General features: G+C 47.3%; 23 non-coding genes across 23 annotated transcripts; 1 reads left to right on the plus strand and 22 right to left on the minus strand.

The window, feature by feature from the left end:
* The first annotated feature begins 5,558 nt into the window (after positions 1-5,558).
* TRNAY-GUA (transfer RNA tyrosine (anticodon GUA)) lies at positions 5,559-5,650 on the plus strand. The gene is given in 2 exon segments: positions 5,559-5,595; positions 5,615-5,650. It is a non-coding gene; the product is annotated as a tRNA-Tyr (tRNA).
* Positions 5,651-9,790: 4,140 nt separating this feature from the next.
* Positions 9,791-9,863, minus strand: TRNAA-AGC (transfer RNA alanine (anticodon AGC)). The gene has a single exon. It is a non-coding gene; the product is annotated as a tRNA-Ala (tRNA).
* A 187-nt stretch (positions 9,864-10,050) lies between these two features.
* On the minus strand, positions 10,051-10,123 carry TRNAA-AGC (transfer RNA alanine (anticodon AGC)). The gene has a single exon. It is a non-coding gene; the product is annotated as a tRNA-Ala (tRNA).
* Positions 10,124-10,310: 187 nt separating this feature from the next.
* Positions 10,311-10,383, minus strand: TRNAA-AGC (transfer RNA alanine (anticodon AGC)). The gene has a single exon. It is a non-coding gene; the product is annotated as a tRNA-Ala (tRNA).
* Positions 10,384-10,571: 188 nt separating this feature from the next.
* Positions 10,572-10,644, minus strand: TRNAA-AGC (transfer RNA alanine (anticodon AGC)). Its single transcript has one exon. It is a non-coding gene; the product is annotated as a tRNA-Ala (tRNA).
* Positions 10,645-10,831: 187 nt separating this feature from the next.
* On the minus strand, positions 10,832-10,904 carry TRNAA-AGC (transfer RNA alanine (anticodon AGC)). Its single transcript has one exon. It is a non-coding gene; the product is annotated as a tRNA-Ala (tRNA).
* Positions 10,905-11,092: 188 nt separating this feature from the next.
* Positions 11,093-11,165, minus strand: TRNAA-AGC (transfer RNA alanine (anticodon AGC)). The gene has a single exon. It is a non-coding gene; the product is annotated as a tRNA-Ala (tRNA).
* A 188-nt stretch (positions 11,166-11,353) lies between these two features.
* On the minus strand, positions 11,354-11,426 carry TRNAA-AGC (transfer RNA alanine (anticodon AGC)). Its single transcript has one exon. It is a non-coding gene; the product is annotated as a tRNA-Ala (tRNA).
* Positions 11,427-11,614: 188 nt separating this feature from the next.
* Positions 11,615-11,687, minus strand: TRNAA-AGC (transfer RNA alanine (anticodon AGC)). The gene has a single exon. It is a non-coding gene; the product is annotated as a tRNA-Ala (tRNA).
* Positions 11,688-11,874: 187 nt separating this feature from the next.
* On the minus strand, positions 11,875-11,947 carry TRNAA-AGC (transfer RNA alanine (anticodon AGC)). Its single transcript has one exon. It is a non-coding gene; the product is annotated as a tRNA-Ala (tRNA).
* A 188-nt stretch (positions 11,948-12,135) lies between these two features.
* TRNAA-AGC (transfer RNA alanine (anticodon AGC)) lies at positions 12,136-12,208 on the minus strand. Its single transcript has one exon. It is a non-coding gene; the product is annotated as a tRNA-Ala (tRNA).
* Positions 12,209-12,396: 188 nt separating this feature from the next.
* On the minus strand, positions 12,397-12,469 carry TRNAA-AGC (transfer RNA alanine (anticodon AGC)). Its single transcript has one exon. It is a non-coding gene; the product is annotated as a tRNA-Ala (tRNA).
* Positions 12,470-12,657: 188 nt separating this feature from the next.
* TRNAA-AGC (transfer RNA alanine (anticodon AGC)) lies at positions 12,658-12,730 on the minus strand. The gene has a single exon. It is a non-coding gene; the product is annotated as a tRNA-Ala (tRNA).
* A 188-nt stretch (positions 12,731-12,918) lies between these two features.
* Positions 12,919-12,991, minus strand: TRNAA-AGC (transfer RNA alanine (anticodon AGC)). Its single transcript has one exon. It is a non-coding gene; the product is annotated as a tRNA-Ala (tRNA).
* Positions 12,992-13,179: 188 nt separating this feature from the next.
* Positions 13,180-13,252, minus strand: TRNAA-AGC (transfer RNA alanine (anticodon AGC)). Its single transcript has one exon. It is a non-coding gene; the product is annotated as a tRNA-Ala (tRNA).
* A 188-nt stretch (positions 13,253-13,440) lies between these two features.
* TRNAA-AGC (transfer RNA alanine (anticodon AGC)) lies at positions 13,441-13,513 on the minus strand. The gene has a single exon. It is a non-coding gene; the product is annotated as a tRNA-Ala (tRNA).
* A 188-nt stretch (positions 13,514-13,701) lies between these two features.
* TRNAA-AGC (transfer RNA alanine (anticodon AGC)) lies at positions 13,702-13,774 on the minus strand. Its single transcript has one exon. It is a non-coding gene; the product is annotated as a tRNA-Ala (tRNA).
* A 187-nt stretch (positions 13,775-13,961) lies between these two features.
* TRNAA-AGC (transfer RNA alanine (anticodon AGC)) lies at positions 13,962-14,034 on the minus strand. The gene has a single exon. It is a non-coding gene; the product is annotated as a tRNA-Ala (tRNA).
* A 188-nt stretch (positions 14,035-14,222) lies between these two features.
* Positions 14,223-14,295, minus strand: TRNAA-AGC (transfer RNA alanine (anticodon AGC)). The gene has a single exon. It is a non-coding gene; the product is annotated as a tRNA-Ala (tRNA).
* Positions 14,296-14,483: 188 nt separating this feature from the next.
* Positions 14,484-14,556, minus strand: TRNAA-AGC (transfer RNA alanine (anticodon AGC)). Its single transcript has one exon. It is a non-coding gene; the product is annotated as a tRNA-Ala (tRNA).
* A 187-nt stretch (positions 14,557-14,743) lies between these two features.
* TRNAA-AGC (transfer RNA alanine (anticodon AGC)) lies at positions 14,744-14,816 on the minus strand. Its single transcript has one exon. It is a non-coding gene; the product is annotated as a tRNA-Ala (tRNA).
* Positions 14,817-15,004: 188 nt separating this feature from the next.
* TRNAA-AGC (transfer RNA alanine (anticodon AGC)) lies at positions 15,005-15,077 on the minus strand. Its single transcript has one exon. It is a non-coding gene; the product is annotated as a tRNA-Ala (tRNA).
* A 9,953-nt stretch (positions 15,078-25,030) lies between these two features.
* On the minus strand, positions 25,031-25,103 carry TRNAA-AGC (transfer RNA alanine (anticodon AGC)). Its single transcript has one exon. It is a non-coding gene; the product is annotated as a tRNA-Ala (tRNA).
* Between the last annotated feature and the right edge of the window lie 891 nt (positions 25,104-25,994).

The raw sequence follows: 25,994 nt of genomic DNA on the forward strand, positions 1-25,994 counted from the left end.
TGAAGAGTTTTATAGATTTATACAGTACCAGTAACACCCACGACGATAAGGTGAGAGAGAATAGTCTAGAGGAACTTGAAATCCCACAAGTAACACCGGAAGGGGTAAAGAACGCCTTGGGAGCTATGCAAAGGGGGAAGGCAGCTGGGGAGGATCAGGTAACAGCAGATTTGTTGAAGGATGGTGGGAACACTGTCCTAGAAAGGTTGGCCGCCCTATATACACAATGCCTCATGACCTCGAACGTACCGGAATCTTGGAAGAACGCTAACATAATCCTAATACATAAGAAAGGGGACGCCAAAGACTTGAAAAATTATAGACCGATCAGCTTACTGTCCGTTGCCTACAAAGTATTTACTAAGGTAATCGCAAATAGAATCAGGAATACCTTAGACTTCTGTCAACCAAAGGACCAGGCAGGATTCCGTAAAGGCTACTCAACAATAGACCATATTCACACTATCAATCAGGTGATAGAGAAATGTGCGGAATATAACCATCCATTATATATAGCCTTCATTGATTACGAACAAGCATTTGATTCAGTCGAAACCTCAGCAGTCATGAAGGCACTACTGAATCAGGGTGTAGATGAGCCATATGTAAAGATACTGGAAGCTATCTATAGCGGTTCCACAGCCACCGTAATCCTCCACAAAGAAAGCAACAAAATCCCAATAAAGAAAGGCGTTAGACAGGGAGATACGATATCTCCAATGCTATTCACAGCATGTTTACAGGAGGTATTCAGATACCTGGAGTGGGAAGAATTGGGATAAAAGTTGATGGAGAATACCTTAGCAACTTGCGATTCGCTGATGATATTGCCTTGCTTAGTAACTCAGGAGACCAATTGCAATGCATGCTCACTGACCTGGAGAGTCAAAGTAGAAGGGTGGGTCTGAAAATTAATCTACAGAAAACTAAAGTAATGTTTAAGAGTCTCGGGAGAGAACAGCAGTTTACGATAGGTAGCGAGGCACTGGAAGTGGTAAGGGAATACATCTACTTAGGGCAGGTAGTGACCACGGATCCGGATCACGAGACTGAAATAACCAGAAGAATAAGAATGGGCTGGGGTGCGTTTGGCAGGCATTGTCAGATCATGAACAGCAGGTTGCCACTACCCCTCAAGAGGAAAGTGTATAACAGCTGTGTCTTACCAGTACTCACCTACGGGGCAGAAACCTGGAGGCTTACGAAAAGGGTTCTGCTGAAATTGAGGACGACGCAACGAGCTATGGAAAGAAGAATGATAGGTGTAACGTTAAGGGATAAGAAAAGAGCAGATTGGGTGAGGGAACAAACGCGGGTAAATGACATCTTAGTTGAAATCAAGAAAAAGAAATGGGCATGGGCCGGACATGTAATGAGGAGGGAAGATAACCGATGGTCATTAAGGGTTACGGACTGGATTCCAAGGGAAGGGAAGCGTAGTAGGGGGCGGCAGAAAGTTAGGTGGGCGGATGACATTAAGACGTTTGCAGGGACAACATGGCCACAATTAGTACATGACCGGGGTAGTTGGAGAAGTATGGGAGAGGCCTTTGCCCTGCAGGGGGCGTAACTAGGCTGATGATGATGATGATGATGATAATCCCGATCAAGTTCTTGAAAATTTTTGTTCCGTCTTTCTATAGCCGTTCGCGCTAACACAACTACCGTCAGATGCAGGAAACATTTTAAGTTTCCCGGTAATCCTTGGGTAACGAAAGCTTTACCGACTAGTATGAGAAAAATGAAAACCTATACAAAAAGGCTAAAAAGAAACTTTTTAATGTACCCTCAGCGGCACGCTACAAAAATTATTGTAAAATTCTGAATAACTTGCTAAAGAAGTCTAAACGACAGTATTACGAAAATGTATTTGCAAAGCACAAGAAGAATCCTAAAAAACAATGGCAACTTATTAATGCGTTCATGAACTTACCTAAGTCTGGTAATACTGCTGATAAAATAAATCACAACAACAAAACTCTTACTGATTCTTATAGCATAGCAAATAGTTTCAGTGACTACTACTATGGGATGTACAGCAGTCGTCATATGACCACTACTTATCCCCTTTATCCCTGCAATTATTCCTTTCTTTCTTTCCCGTAACGGCGGATGAGGTATGTTCCGTGGTATTAGCTCTAAAGAATACTAGCCCTGGCTTAGATAACATTTCTGTATTTCAGCTAAAACTTGTTGCACCACTTATTTCTCATACACTTTGTATTATAATTAATATCTTTAAATGTAGTATTTTTTCCACTTCGCTTAAAAGGACTAATATTATTCCTGTAAATCGGAAAGGTGATAAAACGGAGGTGTTTAACTATCGTCCTATTTCTACTCTCTCGTCAATTAGTACAGTTGTTGCGAAGTTTTTTTGTAAACGCCATATATACTTTCAAAAATTTTATTTGTTGCAATCTTCTCGATTTTGTTTTCCCGCTGGCAGTTCGACTAACTTAGCTTCAACATCTTAACCGACTACATTCGTCACTAGATTGATACGGGTAACTTCGTATTTTTGGACTTCACTGAAGTTTTTGATACGATTAATTATAACGTACTTTTTACTAAGCTAGAAGCCCTGGGAATTAATGGTCCAGTATTAAAACCCCTAAAAGGTTACCTGCATGATAAAGAACAAACATTTCTTTTTCTGGAGCTGCTTATTCTGATACTAAAGTTATTAACCAAGGTGTACCACAAGGCTCCATACTAGTTCCTTTACTATACTCCATTTATATTGATTTACCCACGTGTCAAATCGGCACATTGTGTGCTATAAGTAGACGATACTGCTTTCTCGTTGCGTGACAATTCTTTAACAACCTTAATCCTTAGACTAAACAATGAGCTTGACCATATTGTTGCATGGTGTACTTCCAAACATTTAGTTATCATTCCTTCCAAAACTCAATTCATTTTTTTTTCGATCTAGTCAAAGAATACTACCTAGCTTGCTTTAGATAACTCTAGATGGTCATCACATTCCCGTCTCCGACAGTGTATCATTTTTGGACATCAAATTAGATTCTAACCTAAAGTTTTCTCAACAGACTGCCTTCATTAAGCAAAAGTGTACCTTCGGTATTAGAGCATGAATCAGATGAAGAGCATATTTCTCCAAAGACGTATTGTGGGCATTGTACTTTGCTTTCATTCACAGTCACATTAATTACGGCATTGTTTCTTGGGGAAACACATGTCACTGTCATATCTCGTCTATTCAGCCCTTACAAAACCAAGCAATGCGCGTTATCACTAACAGTGGGTTTTTCACGAGTGCTACTCTATTACTGCGTGAAAATTACATCGTTGTTAAACAAACTTGTTCAATTATCATCTGATAATTATGTTTTATAAATTACTTACTAAACAGCTTTAATGCCAATTCATTGATTCCAGGTGTACATCATCTGTAGTGCCAGGTTTGCGCATAACTACAATTTTCTACTACCTAGGGTTCATTCTAACTACGGAAAAATGACATCATCATTTGCTGCTATAAAACTGGAATGGTGTACCCAACACCATTAAATCTTCATCCTTTCAAGCATTTAGTCATGCCCTAAAGTTTTTCATATGTATAACTAAGTTTACATCGTTCATTACACTACATTTGCCATTTGTACGTATTGAGTTTTTTTATGCACTATAGGCTTGTATACAGACAATTTGATTTCGTTTATTTAATTGTTCTATGTTGTATTCTTTCGCGATTGTTTTTTTTTCTTATCTTGATCATCTTTAATACATCTCTCCATTGTTGTTATTAACCGAGTGTCCCGTTGCAGTCTTTGACTTCGGGACCCTCGTCTGTATATTGTTTCTTACCCATTCATTTATTTAAAGAATAATAAACTGAAACTCAAACTGAAACTTAAGTCGACGCCCAAGGGTCGAGTAGGTGGTAGGGCTGACACACGTTCGCTAACCAGACTAGCTATATATTCATTTGGCGAAACAGGTCGAGTAAGTCAATGAAAAATTATGGGGTCCCTTAAGATCTCTCTCAAAAGGTGAACGGCGAAAGCCTACTCTTTCTCCTCTCATCATTGGTCTCTTTCTCATTGCATCTTCTCTTTCTCTTCTTCCTTTAATCATTACTGCCCACTACTAAGCATTTTTAGTGATTTGTAATCAACTGTGGTCATTACAAGCCGTCGTTGGACATGTTGGTCACATCATAGTCAGTAGTAGTCATTAGAAGTCATTTGAACCATTATTAGTAATTACTGGTCATTACTGGGCATTTTTAGTCATTTCTGATCAGTTATAGTCGTTACAAGTCGTCGTTAGGCATATTGGCCATTTCGTAGTCATTACAAGTCATTTGGAACCCGTCGTGGTTGCTCAGTGGCTATGGTGTTGGACTGCTGAGCACGAGGTCGCGGGATCGAATCCCGGCCACGGCGGCCGCATTTCGATGGGGGCAAAATGCGAAAACACCCGTGTACTTAAATTTAGGTGCACGTTAAAGAAACCCAGGTGGTCGAAATTTCCGGAGTCCTCCACTACGGCGTGCCTCATAATCAGAAAGTGGTTTTGGCACGTAAAACCCCATAATTATTATTATTATTACAAGTCATTTGAGTCATTATTAATAATTACTGGTCATTACTGAGCATTTTTAGTAATTTCTAACCAATTGTAGTCGTTACAAGTTGCCGTTAGACATATCGATCATTTCATAGTAATTAGTAGTCATTACAAGTAATTCAGTCACTATTAGTCATTATTGGTCATTACTAAGCATTTTAGTCATTTGTAATCAATTGTGGTCATTACAAGCCATCGTTAGACATATTGATCATTTCGTAGTTATTAGTAGTCATTTAGAAGTCACTAGTAGCCATTTAATTCGTTACTGCTCATTACTAGACAGTTCTAATCATTTCTAATCAATTGTGGCCATTACAAGCCGTCGTTAGACATATTGGTCGTTTCGGAGTCATTCATAGTCATTAGTAGTCATTACCACTCATTACTAGTCATTATGAACCTCTACCAATCTCTATTATAACGTTATAATTTACTAACTGTCATTATCAATAATTTTTCATTCTTTAATCTGGGTTTAATCTGTCTTCATATGGCTTGACGACGCTTCGGCAGACACTCCGGCGGTCAGGTCTGCTGACACAAACTTCACCATGAGCCTAGAAAGCCTTTCGCCTTAAAACCTTTGAGGGGCCCGGAGCTGACGCCAATCTACGCTCTTTCGACCCGACTTGCTACCGTTAACACGGACCCGGCGATTGCGTTTCAGTCCGGCCGGCCTACCCGCGTCCCGTCTTTTCCAGCTTCATGCAAGCGTACCTTTCTTACTTGTTTTTTCTTTTTTTTTTTTTTTTGAGAATGGCTATCTGCAGAAGAGCTGCCGATGCTGCCCTGCGCTGGCATCTGTCCAGCTGCTATTTGTGCGGGCACCGAAACCGACGTCCTTGCGACGACCAAACCAGTTTGGTGCAAAGGCAGTACGCCTCCACGGCTGCAGTTTTTTTGGGTCATTCATGCCGGCACCTGTCAGCTGTGCCGGCGCGCGCGCCGTACACGTGCCGTCGATAGCTCAGTTGGTAGAGCGGTGGACTGTAGAGGCCTGCCCGACGCGGACATCCATAGGTCGCTGGTTCGAATCCGGCTCGACGGAGTCTTTATTTTTTATTTATCTTTGTTAAACATGTTACATGCCTGGCACGCCAACTGCGCACAGACGCCGCAAACCCTGCTGAAGCGGCTGTGATATTTCTGTCTAGACCGTGAGGTATAATGCGAGTAGTGTTCCTAGCGCAGTACCGGTGTACCGAGTCCCGATTAATATATTTGGAATTCAATTAATGGCTTTGTTCTGTTGAATAACTTCTAAGAATAAAAGAAAGAAAAGGATGGGCACACACGAGCGCTTTCTTGAGGATTTATTTACCTAATTTCTTGTTTATTTATTTCACACACTTTCAAGGTCCCAAGGCGTTACAGAAAGGAGGGAAGTAAAAAAGTAATGTAGGAAGAAACAACCGTAATACTAACAAAAGACATTCTGAACAGCGGTCTTCAAGTTGGTAGAGTCGGTGATGACTGCGACTGATGCGGAAAGGTGACTCCGGTCTGTGCTTGTCCTAGGGGTGAATAAGTCATTGTAACGGTTCATGCGGCACAATGGCACACCGACTTTAAGGCTGTGCTCAGTGTGGGATGAAATATCAGACAAAGGGGAAAAGAGGGTTTCTTTTAAAACGGGTTCAAATGAAAAGCGGCGTGAAAAAGGCAGAGACGAGAACATTTACAGCGGGACGAAAGATCAGGTAAGTTAAGCGTTAGTTTCATTGATCAGATACTCGCATAGTGAGATTAATTAGACAAGATAAAGCGTGTCTGTCGCTTTTGAATACTTTCTAGAGTAGAAACTAATGAAGACTGAGTCAAATCCAAAATGGTTGAGGCATACTCCAATTTGGAGCGAACTAAAGTTTTGTAAAGAGTTAACTTCAGAGGGGAAGCGGCCGAGCTAAAATTACGGCGTAATTGCCCAAGCATGCGGTTAGCGTTACTAGTAACATCGTCAATATGCGAATGCCAAGAAAGGTTATTTGATATGGGAAGGCCGAGACACTTGTAAGAGGTCTCTGACCGTTACAGGAGCACCATAATTAAAGTACATGTGCATGGCAGCGTTACGACATATTCACATGGCCTAACATTTATTTGAATTAGGTTGCTTGCACCAATAAGTAAACTATTCAGTTACGCGGTAAAGGTTGTCCTGCAGTTGTTGGGAATCACATTAGTGATTTTACGGTAGAGAAAACAGTCCCCGCGAATAGCTTTATGGAAGAACACAGTTCGGCAGGTCATTATTGTAGTTTACAATAAGAAGTGGACCCAGGACTGAGCCTCGAGGAAAACGTGCTGGTACATTGTAAAATCGATAATTCCAGTTATTAGCGTTTACAAACTGCGTACTGTTAGAGAGAAATTTTTTATCCGATCGAGCATCGTTACATTCAGGTTAAGTTCAGTGAACTTAAGCAGAAGTAAATCATGGGTTACCGAGCCAAATGCTCTGGCAAAATCAAGAAACACGCAGTTGATGTCGGTAGTTAGATCATAAATTGCAAAAAGATCATTAGTAAACGATAATAGCTGTGTTTTGCATGAAAGGAACTTATGGAAACCATGTTGACAGGGGTTAAAAAAGGAGTTGGGTTCTAAAAACTCAGCCAAATGGGAATATATTATATGCTCGAGAATTTTACATGAAATGTTTGTTGGTGAGACAGGCCTGTGATTGCAGGGTAAGTGCGCGGTACCTGATTTGCAAACTGGAATCTCCATTCCCACGGACCAGTCATATGGAAGAACAGAGTGCTGTAATGACTGTGTGAAAATGTGGGACAAAATAACAGCAGAAACTATATCAGTACATTTGAAGATTTTAGAATTGAGGCAGTCTGGGCCTGCAGAAGAAGATGTTTTTTATTGTTAATAAGGCAGCTAACACCAACCCAGTTAATAGTAATTGAATCCATGGGCAATGAAACCTGAATTGGGCGCAAGCGCTAACCGATATGTTCTAATCTATGTGGCATCGCGGTAAAATAGCAAGAAAATACGTCAATAAATATATTACAGCCCTCTTCAATAGCAAAAGGTCCATGGGTGGGGTATGTTAGTTCAAATATTTTACTTGGAGCACCGGTAACTACGGTCCATAATTTAGGAGGATTAATTTGCAAGAAGGACGAAAGTGAACAGTATAAAAATGATGTTTCACCCTAGCGGCGGCTGTGTTGTAATCACTTACAGCGCGGCAGTAAGCGGACCAGGTGACGTCACTTCAAGCTTTTGCGCGACGATACAACCGCTTTTTTGTTTTTATTTTTGTTGTTACTAAGTCGCTTCTAAAAGGCGTTTAACCGCGGTTCGCAAACGACTGTCCTTTGCGGCACGATACGTTTGATTAGCGACAGCATTTTATATTTGAAATTACATGAATTTTATTAACACAGCGCTGATCGCACTTGACATCGTAAGAAGCTGCGAAAATTTCACTTTCAGCGGTAATCGAAGCCATGCCGGCTTTGCCGCAATCGCTGACGGCCATCGTAGTTTTCTTAACCGGAGCCCATGTCTCGATATAAAAAATGAACGCAACGTGATAACTTAATCCTTTTAAGTAAATAACTGGGGAAACTACATCAAGGATCGTAGTGAGAATCAGGTGTAGTGTGTTCGTTGATGAGGCAGATACGCCAAACAAGTGTTTATAAACTTTGTGCTCTGAGAAGACTGGGTCGTTATGCCAAATGATATCGGGAAAGTTGAAGTCACCAAGAAGAAAAAGTGGTGAGTTACGGTATCTGACCCCTTATTTGTTTGTTGCGTTGTGAAGGTCATCGCTAAATGATGTCGAAGGAGTTGGAGGCCTATAGCATGAGCAACAAAATAATGGCGTCTCTTTTGTCGAGCACAACGCGTACGCAAACAACGCACACGCAGAGGGGCTTCGCACGTTAGTGAAAAAAACTTATATGTTGTTATACCGCTGCGCATGTGCTAGGTATGTATAACTGTTTCCTTCGATAGCTTGACCTGGCCGAACCGAAGAGCGTGCGCGCTTCAAGCAGCATGTCAACTTCGCTTACATTGTAAGGGATAGAACAGTAAACATAGCATTTGTTGTTCAAAAATAGGCTTGTATAGCCGTAGCGAGTGTGGTTAGCCCGTTGCCTCGGCAAGATCTAGTAGCTTTTTCCTGTACGTCAAAACCTTATTTCTCCTGCATGTCGCAGCAAAGACAAGTTCAAATGAATTACGGTTAGTTCGAAGCGTTGTGTCTCTCTTCTCATCTTCCGGAAATACGGAATTTTTGTTTTATGTTTTGAACCAACATCAAACGTGTTCTGAGTGCATGTGTACCTGCCCTTCCAGCGTCGTGGTACTAGTAATTCTTAATGCTTTATCGCAGAAGCTGCGTAGAAGGTAGCCTCAAGGGGAACATCAAGACAACGCGACGGTGGATTTTTCTAACCAATGATGGCGGCAAGGAAGGATTACGTGCGTCTGCTAAAATCTTGGCTATTTTATGCTCACTTCTCTAACTTCTCGACTCAAGGACTCTACTAAGATGTCACGGCTGAAACAAGCCCATAATGAAGAGAAAATCAGATATCCACCCGTTCCTGGCAATTGTTAAGGACGTGCACTAAACTCCAGTAAATTCTTCCCGTACCAGGGCGAATTTTTCTTCAACTGTGAGGCTTTTCCTTCGAGCAACCCCTACTGGTTTCCTTTGTAGCGACTGCTACGAACGGGTGGACGTCTCATTTTCCCTTTATTAATTACTTCTCTCCACCTTGCGGGTTTCCGCATAACTCCTATACGTCAAGCACAAAATCTCCTTAGAAGCACAGTTGATTTTATTCAACCAGTAAAGCACACCGACAACTGCCATCCTTTGAGGCAGCAGCGCCACTGGAGATCTATTTTTTTTTCTTCTGGGACAAGTAGGTTCGCTTGCGTGCTTGCAACTACTTTATCTTCTTTTAGGGATCCCAGTACCTCTCGCATGCTAAGCGAGCGCTCTACCATCTGAGCTACACCCCCGGCGGAGAGTGTAGACATACGCTCATAACCCGATCAGTAAATAGCTGCCGAAGCTGAAGGACAGCGAAAGCCCTACAAGCGGCGGAAGACCGGTTTTTATGTCGCGCGCAGGTACAAAGGGGCGCGCATTGTTTCACTCATTAAATCTAACAAAACGCGACTCCATAGCAGCAAGAAAAAGGAGTTTTGGAGGTACTGGGTATCGATCCCAGTACCTCTCGCATGCTAAGCGAGCGCTCTACCATCTGAGCTACACCCCCGACGGACAGTGTAGACATACGCTCATAACCCGATCAGTAAATAGCTGTCGAAGCTGAAGGAAAGCGAAAGCCCTACATGCGGCGGAAGACCGGTTTTTATGTCGCGCGCAGGTACAAAGGGGCGCGCATTGTTTCACTCATTAAATCTAACAAAACGCGACTCCATAGCAGCAAGAAAAAGGAGTTGTGGAGGTACTGGGTATCGATCCCAGTACCTCTCGCATGCTAAGCGAGCGCTCTACCATCTGAGCTACACCCCCGACGGACAGTGTAGACATACGCTCATAACCCGATCAGTAAATAGCTGTCGAAGCTGAAGGAAAGCGAAAGCCCTACATGCGGCGGAAGACCGGTTTTTATGTCGCGCGCAGGTACAAAGGGGCGCGCATTGTTTCACTCATTAAATCTAACAAAACGCGACTCCATAGCAGCAAGAAAAAGGAGTTGTGGAGGTACTGGGTATCGATCCCAGTACCTCTCGCATGCTAAGCGAGCGCTCTACCATCTGAGCTACACCCCCGACGGACAGTGTAGACATACGCTCATAACCCGATCAGTAAATAGCTGCCGAAGCTGAAGGAAAGCGAAAGCCCTACATGCGGCGGAAGACCGGTTTTTATGTCGCGCGCAGGTACAAAGGGGCGCGCATTGTTTCACTCATTAAATCTAACAAAACACGACTCGATAGCAGCAAGAAAAAGAATGTTGTGGAGGTGCTGGGTATCGATCCCAGTACCTCTCGCATGCTAAGCGAGCGCTCTACCATCTGAGCTACACCCCCGACGGAGAGCGTAGACATACGCTCATAACCCGATCAGTAAATAGCTGCCGAAGCTGAAGGAAAGCGAAAGCCCTACATGCGGCGGAAGACCGGTTTTTATGTCGCGCGCAGGTACAGAGGGGCGCGCATTGTTTCATTCATTAAATCTAACAAAACGCGACTCCATAGCAGCAAGAAAAAGGAGTTGTGGAGGTACTGGGTATCGATCCCAGTACCTCTCGCATGCTAAGCGAGCGCTCTACCATCTGAGCTACACCCCCGACGGAGAGTGTAGACATACGCTCATAACCCGATCAGTAAATAGCTGCCGAAGCTGAAGGAAAGCGAAAGCCCTACATGCGGCGGAAGACCGGTTTTTATGTCGCGCGCAGGTACAGAGGGGCGCGCATTGTTTCATTCATTAAATCTAACAAAACACGACTCGATAGCAGCAAGAAAAAAAATGTTGTGGAGGTGCTGGGTATCGATCCCAGTACCTCTCGCATGCTAAGCGAGCGCTCTACCATCTGAGCTACACCCCCGACGGAGAGTGTAGACATACGCTCATAACCCGATCAGTAAATAGCTGCCGAAGCTGAAGGAAAGCGAAAGCCCTACATGCGGCGGAAGACCGGTTTTTATGTCGCGCGCAGGTACAAAGAGGCGCGCATTGTTTTACTCATTAAATCTAACAAAACGCGACTCCATAGCAGCAAGAAAAAAAATGTTGTGGAGGTGCTGGGTATCGATCCCAGTACCTCTCGCATGCTAAGCGAGCGCTCTACCATCTGAGCTACACCCCCGACGGAGAGTGTAGACATACGCTCATAACCCGATCAGTAAATAGCTGCCGAAGCTGAAGGAAAGCGAAAGCTCTACATGCGGCGGAAGACCGGTTTTTATGTCGCGCGCAGGTACAAAGGGGCGCGCATTGTTTCACTCATTAAATCTAACAAAACACGACTCGATAGCAGCAAGAAATAAAATGTTGTGGAGGTGCTGGGTATCGATCCCAGTACCTCTCGCATGCTAAGCGAGCGCTCTACCATCTGAGCTACACCCCCGACGGACAGTGTAGACATACGCTCATAACCCGATCAGTAAATAGCTGCCGATGCTGAAAGAAAACGAAAGCCCTACAAGCGGCGGAAGACCGGTTTTTATGTCGCGCGCAGGTACAAAGAGGCGCGCATTGTTTAATTCATTAAATCTAACAAAACGCGACTCCATAGCAGCAAGAAAAAGGAGTTGTGGAGGTACTGGGTATCGATCCCAGTACCTCTCGCATGCTAAGCGAGCGCTCTACCATCTGAGCTACACCCCCGACGGAGAGTGTAGACATACGCTCATAACCCGATCAGTAAATAGCTGCCGAAGCTGAAGGAAAGCGAAAGCCCTACATGCGGCGGAAGACCGGTTTTTATGTCGCGCGCAGGTACAAAGGGGCGCGCATTGTTTCATTCATTAAATCTAACAAAACACGACTCGATGGCAGCAAGAAAAAAAATGTTGTGGAGGTGCTGGGTATCGATCCCAGTACCTTTCGCATGCTAAGCGAGCGCTCTACCATCTGAGCTACACCCCCGACGGAGAGTGTAGACATACGCTCATAACCCGATCAGTAAATAGCTGCCGATGCTGAAAGAAAACGAAAGCCCTACAAGCGGCGGAAGACCGGTTTTTATGTCGCGCGCAGGTACAAAGAGGCGCGCATTGTTTTACTCATTAAATCTAACAAAACACGACTCGATAGCAGCAAGAAATAAAATGTTGTGGAGGTGCTGGGTATCGATCCCAGTACCTCTCGCATGCTAAGCGAGCGCTCTACCATCTGAGCTACACCCCCGACGGACAGTGTAGACATACGCTCATAACCCGATCAGTAAATAGCTGCCGATGCTGAAAGAAAACGAAAGCCCTACAAGCGGCGGAAGACCGGTTTTTATGTCGCGCGCAGGTACAAAGGGGCGCGCATTGTTTCACTCATTAAATCTAACAAAACACGACTCGATAGCAGCAAGAAATAAAATGTTGTGGAGGTGCTGGGTATCGATCCCAGTACCTCTCGCATGCTAAGCGAGCGCTCTACCATCTGAGCTACACCCCCGACGGAAAGTGTAGACATACGCTCATAACCCGATCAGTAAATAGCTGCCGAAGCTGAAGGAAAGCGAAAGCCCTACATGCGGCGGAAGACCGGTTTTTATGTCGCGCGCAGGTACAAAGGGGCGCGCATTGTTTCACTCATTAAATCTAACAAAACACGACTCGATAGCAGCAAGAAATAAAAAGTTGTGGAGGTGCTGGGTATCGATCCCAGTACCTCTCGCATGCTAAGCGAGCGCTCTACCATCTGAGCTACACCCCCGACGGAAAGTGTAGACATACGCTCATAACCCGATCAGTAAATAGCTGCCGAAGCTGAAAGAAAACGAAAGCCCTACAAGCGGCGGAAGACCGGTTTTTATGTCGCGCGCAGGTACAAAGGGGCGCGCATTGTTTCACTCATTAAATCTAACAAAACACGACTCGATAGCAGCAAGAAATAAAATGTTGTGGAGGTGCTGGGTATCGATCCCAGTACCTCTCGCATGCTAAGCGAGCGCTCTACCATCTGAGCTACACCCCCGACGGAAAGTGTAGACATACGCTCATAACCCGATCAGTAAATAGCTGCCGAAGCTGAAGGAAAGCGAAAGCCCTACATGCGGCGGAAGACCGGTTTTTATGTCGCGCGCAGGTACAAAGGGGCGCGCATTGTTTCACTCATTAAATCTAACAAAACACGACTCGATAGCAGCAAGAAATAAAATGTTGTGGAGGTGCTGGGTATCGATCCCAGTACCTCTCGCATGCTAAGCGAGCGCTCTACCATCTGAGCTACACCCCCGAGGGAAAGTGTAGACATACGCTCATAACCCGATCAGTAAATAGCTGCCGATGCTGAAAGAAAACGAAAGCCCTACAAGCGGCGGAAGACCGGTTTTTATGTCGCGCGCAGGTACAAAGGGGCGCGCATTGTTTCACTCATTAAATCTAACAAAACACGACTCGATAGCAGCAAGAAATAAAATGTTGTGGAGGTGCTGGGTATCGATCCCAGTACCTCTCGCATGCTAAGCGAGCGCTCTACCATCTGAGCTACACCCCCGAGGGAAAGTGTAGACATACGCTCATAACCCGATCAGTAAATAGCTGCCGATGCTGAAAGAAAACGAAAGCCCTACAAGCGGCGGAAGACCGGTTTTTATGTCGCGCGCAGGTACAAAGGGGCGCGCATTGTTTCACTCATTAAATCTAACAAAACGCGACTCCATAGCAGCAAGAAAAAAAAGTTGTGGAGGTGCTGGGTATCGATCCCAGTACCTCTCGCATGCTAAGCGAGCGCTCTACCATCTGAGCTACACCCCCGACGGAAAGTGTAGACATACGCTCATAACCCGATCAGTAAATAGCTGCCGAAGCTGAAGGAAAGCGAAAGCCCTACATGCGGCGGAAGACCGGTTTTTATGTCGCGCGCAGGTACAAAGGGGCGCGCATTGTTTCACTCATTAAATCTAACAAAACACGACTCGATAGCAGCAAGAAATAAAATGTTGTGGAGGTGCTGGGTATCGATCCCAGTACCTCTCGCATGCTAAGCGAGCGCTCTACCATCTGAGCTACACCCCCGACGGAAAGTGTAGACATACGCTCATAACCCGATCAGTAAATAGCTGCCGAAGCTGAAAGAAAACGAAAGCCCTACAAGCGGCGGAAGACCGGTTTTTATGTCGCGCGCAGGTACAAAGAGGCGCACATTGTTTCACTCATTAAATCTAACAAAACACGACTCGATAGCAGCAAGAAAAAAAATGTTGTGGAGGTGCTGGGTATCGATCCCAGTACCTCTCGCATGCTAAGCGAGCGCTCTACCATCTGAGCTACACCCCCGACGGACAGTGTAGACATACGCCCATAACCCGATCAGTAAATAGCTGCCGATGCTGAAAGAAAACGAAAGCCCTACAAGCGGCGGAAGACCGGTTTTTATGTCGCGCGCAGGTACAGAGGGGCGCGCATTGTTTTACTCATTAAATCTAACAAAACGCGACTCCATAGCAGCAAGAAAAAAAAGTTGTGGAGGTGCTGGGTATCGATCCCAGTACCTCTCGCATGCTAAGCGAGCGCTCTACCATCTGAGCTACACCCCCGACGGAAAGTGTAGACATACGCTCATAACCCGATCAGTAAATAGCTGCCGAAGCTGAAGGAAAGCGAAAGCCCTACATGCGGCGGAAGACCGGTTTTTATGTCGCGCGCAGGTACAGAGGGGCGCGCATTGTTTCATTCATTAAATCTAACAAAACACGACTCGATAGCAGCAAGAAATAAAATGTTGTGGAGGTGCTGGGTATCGATCCCAGTACCTCTCGCATGCTAAGCGAGCGCTCTACCATCTGAGCTACACCCCCGACGGAGAGTGTAGACATACGCTCATAACCCGATCAGTTTTTTTTTTTATTATTTAATGCCGGTCTTTGACATAACACAGAAAATACAAATATTACACACATCTCAGAAATGCAAAATAGCGAAAAAAAATTACGTTAATGTCATCCGTCCATATAGGAACGGCGTTGTCAAATTAAAATTCCTTCATGGCTGTGAGAGCTTCAAGTCTCGACAGCCAATCCGGTGCACATTCTTGCATTTTTTGTACATCAACAAACCGCGACATACATTCTCTGAAATATATATGAACCGGCCGTGCGTCGGGATCGCAGTGGTACCCAGCCATTCGAGACCGCCATATACAGTGGAGAGCATTCAACATAATGAAGTCATATGGGACGCCGTCTTCATCCTTAATAGGCAGATACCTGATCCCTTGGGGGTTTACAGGTAATTCTTTCTTCAGGGTTCGCTTCAAGACGTCCCAAAAGAACACAGCAGCCCAGCAGTGCAAGAAGACATGATCTATGGTTTCGGGTTTCTTGCAGATCAAGCAGTGAGAACCCCACGGTACGAGACAGCCCCGTTCTTCCATAAACGTCTTCACGGACAGGGTTCCAGTGTGGAGCTTAAAGAAAAAGGATTTTACCCCTGGTGGCACCTGCATGCGTTTCACCCGTTTAAGAACGTCCTGTCCTTGCTCTCCACTGTATATGGCTCTGTATAGCGGCACTGGGAATACAATATCACACACGTCTTTATACAGCGTTTTCCTTTTCACTTGACATAGGTAATCATTTGAAAACCGAACCGTAAGGAAACGGACACTGTCGGCCACTTCCTTAAGATAGCCACGAAGTGTTCCATTCATGCTTGCCGTTGTGACAACATGTGCCGGCAATGTGTTGCTTATACTGAGCTGACATACGGTGCGAAGAAAAGGATCGCGCACATCCCGGAAAAAGAAAAATCGGTTGACCAGTTGTCGAACAAAAAGATGGGCTAATCCCACACCCCCGTCTTTCACTCTTCTGAACAAATTTGTTCGGCTGCACCTTTCCCATGTTGAACCCCATATGAAAACCGCAAACACTCTGTGCAGCCTTTGCACGTTCAGTCTAGAACAATACAACGCTTGCATAACATAGTATAACTTGGCAATTAAAAAGATGTTACAAACTGTCGCTCTTGCAAAAACAGACAGGTTAGTACCCTTCCATTTGTCTGCTTTTTCTTTCATGTCACTTGTTTGGTTCCTCCAATATTCATCACTGTTATTGTAACTGTCTAGGGGAACACCGAGATACCTCATCGGAGTTTTCACCCAGGTCACATTCGCGAAATAGTCCGGTGCGGAAAGCCAGTTCCCGTGCCACAGCCCTAGGGATTTGCTCCAATTTACTCTGCTACTCGTGACTTCACAGAAATGATTTACTACAGATATTGCTTCGGTTACACTTGGTTTATCTATGCAACACACTGCAATATCGTCTGCATACGCCAGTAGCTTCACTTCTGTCGCTGCCAATCTAAAACCACGTATTTTGTCATTTTCATTTATTGCCACACACATGGCCTCTATATAAATAGCAAACAGAAGTGGACTGAGGGGACAGCCTTGGCGCACTGAACGCATAATGTTAATGGGGGCCCCCAGTGACTTATTAACAATTAATCTGGTTGTGCAATTCTTGTGCGCCAAGGCCACGCCCTCAGTGATGATGGAACCGACATTAACGTGATCCAAGATGGCAAACAAAATAACATGCGCGACACAATCGAAAGCTTTCTCGAGATCGAGCTGAAGAACTGCAACGCCACCTCCGGTGACGTCACAGCACTCGAGAACAGATCGCATCTTATGAATGTTAGAAAAAATAGTTCGCCCTCTGATGCCACAAGTTTGATGGTCTCCAACTATTTCTTTGATGACGCCTTGGAGTCTGGTAGCTAAAATCTTCATAAATATCTTGTAATCAACATTTGTTAGTGATATTGGCCTATAGAATGTCACTAATTTTAGTTTATCTGTTTGATCGCTCTTAGGTATTAGTATGGTGTGCGCTTTTCCAAATGAAGGGGGCAAACTTTCTGCTGATACGCGTCATTTAATACCTCTGCCAACAATGGAGCCAATTCTCTCTTAAACGCCTTCTACCACCCAGCGCAGAGGCCATCAGGTCCAGGCGACTTTCCAAGGTTCAAATCGTCGATTGCCTTTTCTACTTCCCCCTCAGTTATTTTGGCTTCTAATCGTTCTTTGGTATCATCACTTATTCGCGGCATCAGATTAAGAAAATCCGCTTTAAAACCCCCTACATTCGCTGCCTGAAAGGCAAAGAGTGACTGGTAGTACTCGAAGAAGGCGCTCCCAATGCTCTCACTGTCTTCAACGACAGTCCCGTTCATTAGAATTTTATCGATGTGGTTTCGCCGTCCGTGCGCCTTCTCAAGACCCAGCGCCCTTTTAGTGGGCGTCTCCCCTGCCACTAGTGCATCTGCTCGCGCACGCACGATAGCGCCTTGATAACGCTCTTTGTCGAACTGTTCAAGTTTTTCCTTGATGTTTCGCACGTCGTCTTTGTACGTACCAGGCTCTCTACACTCAAGCGTTATCAGCTGCTCAAGCAGTCTTCTTAAGCCCTTTTCTTTCATTTCCCTCTCGAATTTTATGCAACTCGATCTTTCTATGGCTTTAATTTTAACCTTCTGCTTAAAACATTCCCACTTCTCCGCTATTGTTTCCGTTGCATCATCGAATACTTCGTTAACCGCATCCCTTACTGCTTTTACAAACGACTGATCATTTAGTAACAAGGCATTCATTTTCCATAGATCCCAATCAAAAGCATGTTTCGTTTTCACTACACCTATGTGACATTTTACGAGGCAGTGGTCCGAAAACGACACGGGCACTACACAATAACTGTGGCATCTTGGAATCATGTCCAACGACATGTACATTCGATCCAGTCGTGCATGACTACTACCCTGAAAACGAGTAAAAGTCACTTCACGCCCCCCTTCCAGACACTCGAAAACATCGTCAAGTTCATTTTCCCCTATTAGATTTGATAATACGCTACTGCTTTTGTCGCGCACACCTGCATTATTCACTCGGTCTCTGGCATTTAACACACAATTAAAGTCCCCTAACAAAATAACGCGCTTATCACAGCGGACATGCTTAGAAAGGTTAGAAAAAAAGGAGACACGCTCCTCGACTGAATTCGGAGCGTAGACGCATATGACACGGAATTCAACATTACATATCACGACATCGCAAAAAACAATCCTTCCGGATTCACAGGAATAAACACTTTGAATCTGCAGTCCAGGCAGCTTCTTGACGAACAGAATGCACCCCCCGGACATGCCTACCGCATGACTAACCACCGCAAAATATCTGTGCGTGAATCGTCGCACCATGCTCCCGGTCTGCTCCTCTCCATCAACCTTAGTCTCTTGGACGGCTAGTACGTCTAAGTTGTGGTCAGTGACCAACCGTAGGACCTGACTTTGCCTACGACTAGCCGCCAAGCCTCGCACGTTCAATGTGGCAATAATAAGGGACGGTATTTCAGCCATTTTCAGCTAGCGAGAAAAGCAGGCCGGGAGCATGGTGCTTACCGTTCACGACTAGCCCTCGGCTAGCCGTCTCCGGGACCTCCCGGCTTGTTTGTGTCGTGTTGGAATCGCACCGCTGGCACGAGTTGTTGCAAACTCAGCGCTGACGCCCGTTGTTGCAAATGGGTCGCAAGCCCCAAGGGTAGCGTTGGCCTGGCGGCCTGGGGCACTGGAAGCATCCGAAGGTCTCGGCAAAGCATGAGTCGACTGGTAACAGAACAACTTGTTTATTCTAACATCGCAAAAGAGCGGGCGGTCAGGTCGACCGAAGTGAGAGACGGGAGAGCACGTAACTCGACAGAAGAAATCGGAGCCTCTCTCTCGGCGTCCGGGGGCAGCTGCTCTTATACTCTCGGAGTTGAGGGCAAGAAGGAACGTCTCGGGCTGAGACCACGTGACTCTGGGCCCGGACAGGCTGAGAGACATGTTGAGACGAGTGTAGTGACGCATCGCCAACCCGGCGCCGATCAGACCTCCTCGCTTCACACTTGGGGAGCTCCTCTCCCCGGCTGCCGCGCTTTGACAAGCGTGGGCACACACACACACACGCACACACGAAGACACGTGGCACTGAAACACGCCTGGACGCGCTTGGCGGGAGCTCCGAACGGGCCAAAATGTCCGCCGCTTTGGAACGAAGCCCCGGCGTCCGTTGCATCCGCGCCGGCTATACCGCGCGTCGTAGGCGAAACGTAACAGACCGCCCCGCCGGGGGAAGGAGATCCCGATGGTCAGGGGACTGCATCCGCTGTCCGGAGGGATGTCGCTTGATGATGCTCATAACCGAAGTCGGTCGTCCTTCGGCGTTTCTTGAGCGCAGCGCACAGAGAAGGCCTCGTTCTCTCGTTCAGGTTCACACAGGACACTGTAAAGTGACTTCGGGAGAGTTGACATTTTTGTTCTCGTTCCCGGCAAGCGTTAGAACTACGCCGAAACTCAACCGCTCAGTCAGCAAGCACGGCACAACCCTCACTAAGCCCTGCCAGGCTCTTTCCCCTTTTATACTACTGCCTAGTTCCTTACAGTAGTTTAGCAGCACTCAGAACGCGTCCACAAATCGGAAAATTGCACTAGAAAGCACATCATCACTTTGAAACACTACACAAAAACGATATGTTAAAAATCCTGCCTCAGGAAGAAAAACATCAGTAACAAACAATTTTGAGGCTGATTCCCACGTTAGGGGCTTCGACTTAAGCCATCGGCGTTACCGTTGAGACTCCCCTTTTTGTAACGCACCTCAAAGGAATGTTGTTGCAAAGCGAGGCTCCAGCGCAGGAGGCGGCCATTTGTGGAAGAGATAGTCTGCAGCCATTGGAGAGGGCAGTGATCCGTCTCGAAGCATGCGAAGCGGAGATCGCAGCGAGCGACCGTACACTAGCTCAGCTGGCGAAAACCCCGTAGCCGCATGCGGCGCGGTCCTTAATGCAAACTTCACCCCAGGCAGACACAGCTCCCAGTCAGTTTGTTGTTCAAACCACAATGCTCTCAACACGCGCTTCATGACGGAGTGGAGCTTCTCAACGGAATTCGACTGTGGGTGGTACACTGAGCTGTCTAACAGCTTTACCCCACACCTTTCGAGAAAGGCTGTCGTCAAAGCGCTCGTAAACACTGTGCCCTGATCTGACTGGATTTCCGCAGGAAAACCAACTCGCGCAAATATGGACAGTAGTGCATTGACTATCTCAACTGAGCTGAGTTCCTTAAGCGGTACTGCTTCAGGGAACTTTGTCGCTGGGCAGATCACAGTCAAAATGTGTCTGTACCCCGTGGTTGTTACCGGCAGAGGTCCCACTGTATCAATAACGAGCCGTCTAAAAGGCTCCGTAATGATAGGTACCAACTTCAACGGCGCCCTCGATTTGTCCCCTGGTTTGCCCACCCACTGACAGGTGTCACATGTCTTCACAAAGTGGTCTGCGTCCCGAAAACACCCTGGCCAATAGTACTCCTGCAAGAGACGGTCCTTAGTTTTCTTAACTCCTAGGTGTCCGGACCACGAACCCCCATGCGACAAGCGCAACAGATCCTGACGATAGCATTGAGGCACGATCAGCTGATCGAACTCCACTCCTCTGCGGTCTAGATACTTTCGGTACAGGACCCCACCTCTTTCCACAAAGCGAGCATTTTTCTTGGCGATACCTTCCTTGACAATGCAGCGTATGTTTTCTAGGCTGCCATCCTTCTTTTGCTCGGCTATCAAAGCCGACCGGCTGACTTTTAGCAACCTGTTAAGTCCGTCTGACGTAGGCGCGATGAGCAAATCTGGAGACAGCTCTTCTAACTTTCCCGTGTCGGGCATTTCCTCTCCAATATCTGGTGCCTTTAACGCTACAAGCTCAATTTTATTCCGTTCGGGCGTGCTCTGAATATCAGCTTGCTGCGCCTCTGACCCTTTTTCATTGTTCGACAACGTCGGCCCCGCAACTACCGCCTTTGCAGCGAGCTCCCGAACCTTCGATCTGGTTAAGGCCTGAACGCTAGCCTCACCAAACAAAAGCCCTTTCTCGCGCAGGAGGTGATCGGACCTGTTCGAAAATAGGTACGGGTACTGGGGGGGCAGCATAGATGACACTGCGGCCTCCGTCTCAAGTGCTCCGAAAGGTCCTTCAATAAGCACTTTTGCTACGGGCAGACACACGCTATGAGCTTCCACGGCTTGCTTGATCCATGCGCACTCGCCGGTGAACATATCGGGTTCTACGTAAGAGGGGTGAACTACATCCATCGTAGCTGCGGAATCGCGAAGCACTCGGCACTCTTTCCCGTTCACGAGGAGGTCTCGCATGTAAGGCTCGAGAAGCTTCATGTTCTCGTCAGTGCTGCATAATGACAAAAACACGACTTTTGTTTTTGTTTCCGGACACTGCGCCGAAAAGTGACCCGGTTTCTGGCACGTATAACAAACGCGCGCTTGCCTCGCCTCGAACCGCTTTCTGCGTTCGGCTTCGGTTGCCGCCGTCTCCTTACGTTCAGTCGGACACTGCGCCGAAACGTGACCCGGCTTCTGGCACGTATAACACACGCGCGCTTGCCTCGTCTCGAACCGCCTTCCCATGGGCGTGAACTTCGGCCTCTCAAACTTGGAGCCAAATTCACCCTTTTGACCGTCCTTAGCTCCGCGAGCCCGACGCGTCACAAACTCCTCGGCTAGCTCAGCGGCTCTAGCCACCGTACTAACGTCTGGCCTATCCAAGACCCAGTACCGCACGTTCTCAGGTAACCGACTATAAAACTGTTCTAGCCCGAAACACTGCAGAACTTTCTCGTGGTCACCAAACGCTTTCTCTTCTTTGAGCCACTCCTGCATGTTTGACATTAGCCTGTAGGCAAACTCTGTATATGACTCACTTCTGCCTTTCTCATTTTCCCGAAACTTCCGACGGAACGCCTCCGCGGACAGTCTGTACTTTTTTAGCAGACTCGATTTCACTTTGTCGAAATCCTCTGCCTCCTCTCTCTCCAAGCGAGCGACTACGTCGGCCGCCTCGCCGGGTAACAAAGTGAGCAAGCGCTGTGGCCACGTTTCTCGAGAGAACCCCTGCTTCTCGCACGTTCGCTCAAAGTTAACCAGGAACAAACCAATGTCCTCTCCAAGCTTAAACGGCCGCATCAGGTCAGTCATTTTGAACAATACTCGTTCTCCTGCACCGTGTGCCTGACTTCCATTACGAGCGCGTTCCATCTCTACCTCGAGACGCTTCATTTCCAAAGCGTGTTGACGGTCGCGCTCTTCTTTTTCTTTCTCTTTTTGTTCTTTTCGTTCGCGCTCATCTTTCTCTTTCTGTTCTGTACGTTCGCGCTCCTGTCTTTTTGCCGTCTCCCTCTCCTCAATGGTCTCAAGGCATTCCGACAGCTCGTCATCCTCAGCTTCTAACTCAAGAATAGCCCTTAGCAGTTCTGGTTTTCTGAGTTTGTCTGAGACATCCAGACCCAACTCTCTTGCAAGCTCCAGCAATTTCGGTTTGCGCAACGACTTCAAATCCATGGCTGCTCTGAATACTGCTTTCTCTACTGCCTACTATTGTCTTGCCGCAAACTAACCCGGCAGCAACGACAACCACAATTACCAGCTCTGTTTCTGACACTAACAAAAGCCTGGCAAAACTCAGTAGAAGAAAGTCCCGCACTCACCAAACCTCGCAGCCAAGAATTCAGCGCAGTCGTTCCGCTGCAGGCAACCAGTCATCACACAGGGCTCGTTGCACTGCTCCCGGATGGTCGTTGTGCTGCTCAGCATACAGTCAACCGCATCTCTTCGCTGCTGGCCTCCGTTGTCGCGATCTCACCGCTGGCAACCAGCTGTAAGAATCGCACCGCTGGCACGAGTTGTTGCAAACTCAGCGCTGACGCCCGTTGTTGCAAATGGGTCGCAAGCCCCAAGGGTAGCGTTGGCCTGGCGGCCTGGGGCACTGGAAGCATCCGAAGGTCTCGGCAAAGCATGAGTCGACTGGTAACAGAACAACTTGTTTATTCTAACATCGCAAAAGAGCGGGCGGTCAGGTCGACCGAAGTGAGAGACGGGAGAGCACGTAACTCGACAGAAGAAATCGGAGCCTCTCTCTCGGCGTCCGGGGGCAGCTGCTCTTATACTCTCGGAGTTGAGGGCAAGAAGGAACGTCTCGGGCTGAGACCACGTGACTCTGGGACCGGACAGGCTGAGAGACATGTTGAGACGAGTGTAGTGACGCATCGCCAACCCGGCGCCGATCAGACCTCCTCGCTTCACACTTGGGGAGCTCCTCTCCCCGGCTGCCGCGCTTTGACAAGCGTGGGCACACACACACACACGCACACACGAAGACACGTGGCACTGAAACACGCCTGGACGCGCTTGGCGGGAGCTCCGAACGGGCCAAAATGTCCGCCGCTTTGGAACGAAGCCCCGGCGTCCGTTGCATCCGCGCCGGCTATACCGCGCGTCGTAGGCGAAACGTAACAGTCGTCAAGCGTGGCCGTTTTGCCCACAGGCTTCTTTCCAGGTGGTACATTGGGTTTTGGCTTGTAGCCCATCCGCCTTCCTTGAGGCGCCTTCGTCGGCGGCCCCTCGCTGGTGCTGGTGGCACCACCGTCCTTGTCTTTGGCCTCGTCGTGGGGGCGCTTGACTGGGGCACCAATAATCGCAGTCCGCTCACCGTCATTGACTTCCTTGTCCTGCAGCATTGCTGTCGTGTCGTTGTCGGGTGCGTCTTCGTTAACGCCCCCCGTAGCAAGGCTCACTGCAGGCAGGACCTGTACCGGTTTGCCCGTCTTCTCGGCAGCCTCAGCCACCGTGCCTTCAGCGCCAGCGGTAGATGACCCTCCGAGTGTGGCTGTCGAAACCAAGTCTCCAGTTCCTTTGGCGGCGTCCTCCGTCTCAACCACGTCCATGACGTGCTCCTCAGCAACGTCAGTCGCTGCTGGTCCTGTCACGGCGGCGTAGGATTTGACGCAGTCAGCGTCAACGTGGCCGAAACGTCTGCACCTGGAACAGCGTGGGACTTTACACTCTCGGCGGACGTGCCCCGTGCCTTGGCAGCGCAGGCACTGCATGGGTCGACCGGGCACAACCACCAAGGCCAACTCTCCGCCGACGCGGACCTGATGCGGAAGGTCCTCAACTTTGACGCCGTTCTTTAGCTTGAGGAGCACCGTCCTGGTGGTCGACGTCTTGCTTCCCATGCCTTCGACTCGCCACCGCTCCCGGCTCACCTCTTCCACCTTGCCGAAAGCCGCGAACGCTGTCCGGACGTCCTCGTCAGCCACTCCGTACAACAGCCAGTGAAGCCTAAGCTTCACCTGCTGGTCCTGCGGGTCCACGATGACGCATCGTCGTCCCTTCACTTGCAGGTCCTTTAGGGAAACCAGTCTTTTCGTCGCATTCGCATCATTCAGGGTCACCGCCCAGACGTGATTTATCTGGTACGCCCCTATGCATACCACGTCCGGCAGAAGGCCCGTCGGCAGTAGGGCGTCCCTGAAATCTTCGACTTTGTATGGTCTCGCACGCACATCACCGTGCAAAAACACGGTGTTAATCGCAACTCGTCCTTTTGGCAGTTGAGGCAAAATGAACGGATATTCCTTATCATCTTCTGTAATCCTGTTTCCGCGACCAAAGGAGGCCGCTGTCGCTGCCCCGGAAGAGGCCATGACCCTACGATCCGAACAGCTCGGCTGCCGGATGCAGATTGCTCATAACCCGATCAGTCAATAGCTGTCGAATCTGAAGGAAAGCGAAAGCCCTACATGCGACGGAAGACCGGTTTTTATGTCGCGCGCAGGTACAAAGGGGCACGCATTGTTTCACTCATTAAATCTAACAAAACATGACTCCATAGCAGCAAGAAAAAAAAAGTTGTGGAGGTGCTGGGTATCGATCCCAGTACTTCTCGCATGCTAAGCCAGCGCTCTACCATCTGAGCTACACCCCCCCTTTTTTTTTTTCTTTATTGCCGTCTTGGACGTGTAATACAAAGTAACATATGGTAAAACACTTCAGCCACACTTGGGCTGAGGCGAGTGGGGCTAAAAACTTTTCATTTGTGACAAATCATCAAACAGTGATATCCACTCTGGTGGATCAGTCTGAGCCCTGAAACATTCGCGAAGATAAACTACACTTTCGATGAAGTTTTCACGTGTGGATCTTGTATTTATGTCTGCATGTCGCACCTGCATTCGCGTTTTCCACAAACTGTGGAGGCCAAGAAGCATAATTAAATCGTAGGGCACTTCTTCACTTTCAACTGATAAGTACCGGATGCCGTAAGGACTTAAAGGGAGTTCCTTTTTAATCGTCCTCTGAAGGACATCCCAATAAAAAATTGGATCCCAACATTCTAGGAAAACATGTTCCACTGTCTCGGGCTTCCTGCATAACAAGCAGTTTGTTGTCCATGGCACGAAAAAACCTTTATCATGCAGCCAGGTTTTAACAGGCAGCGTACCGGAATGCAGCTTAAAAAAAAAGGTTTTGACCACAGGTCTAACGGGCATGTTCTTAACTCTTTTTAAAATATCTTGCCCTGGGCCTCCAAAGTGTGGTGTCCGATAAATGGGTACCGGCAACATCACGTCAACCAACGCTTTGTACAGCTTTTTCTTATTGACATTACATAGGTATTCAGGGCTGAAACGTACTTCCAACATCTTGCACGAAAGAACAACCTCGCGCAAGTATCCTGTCACAGCACCACACATGTTATCACAGGAGACTACCCTTCCAGGGAGCAGTCTCTGTAGGCGCACTTGCATAACAGATCTTAGAAAGGGATCACTTTGATCACGCAAAAACATAAATCGCGAGACCACTTGACGCAAAA

Source organism: Dermacentor andersoni, chromosome 9 (genome assembly GCF_023375885.2).
Source record: "Dermacentor andersoni chromosome 9, qqDerAnde1_hic_scaffold, whole genome shotgun sequence".
Taxonomy (NCBI): Eukaryota; Metazoa; Arthropoda; class Arachnida; order Ixodida; family Ixodidae; genus Dermacentor; species Dermacentor andersoni.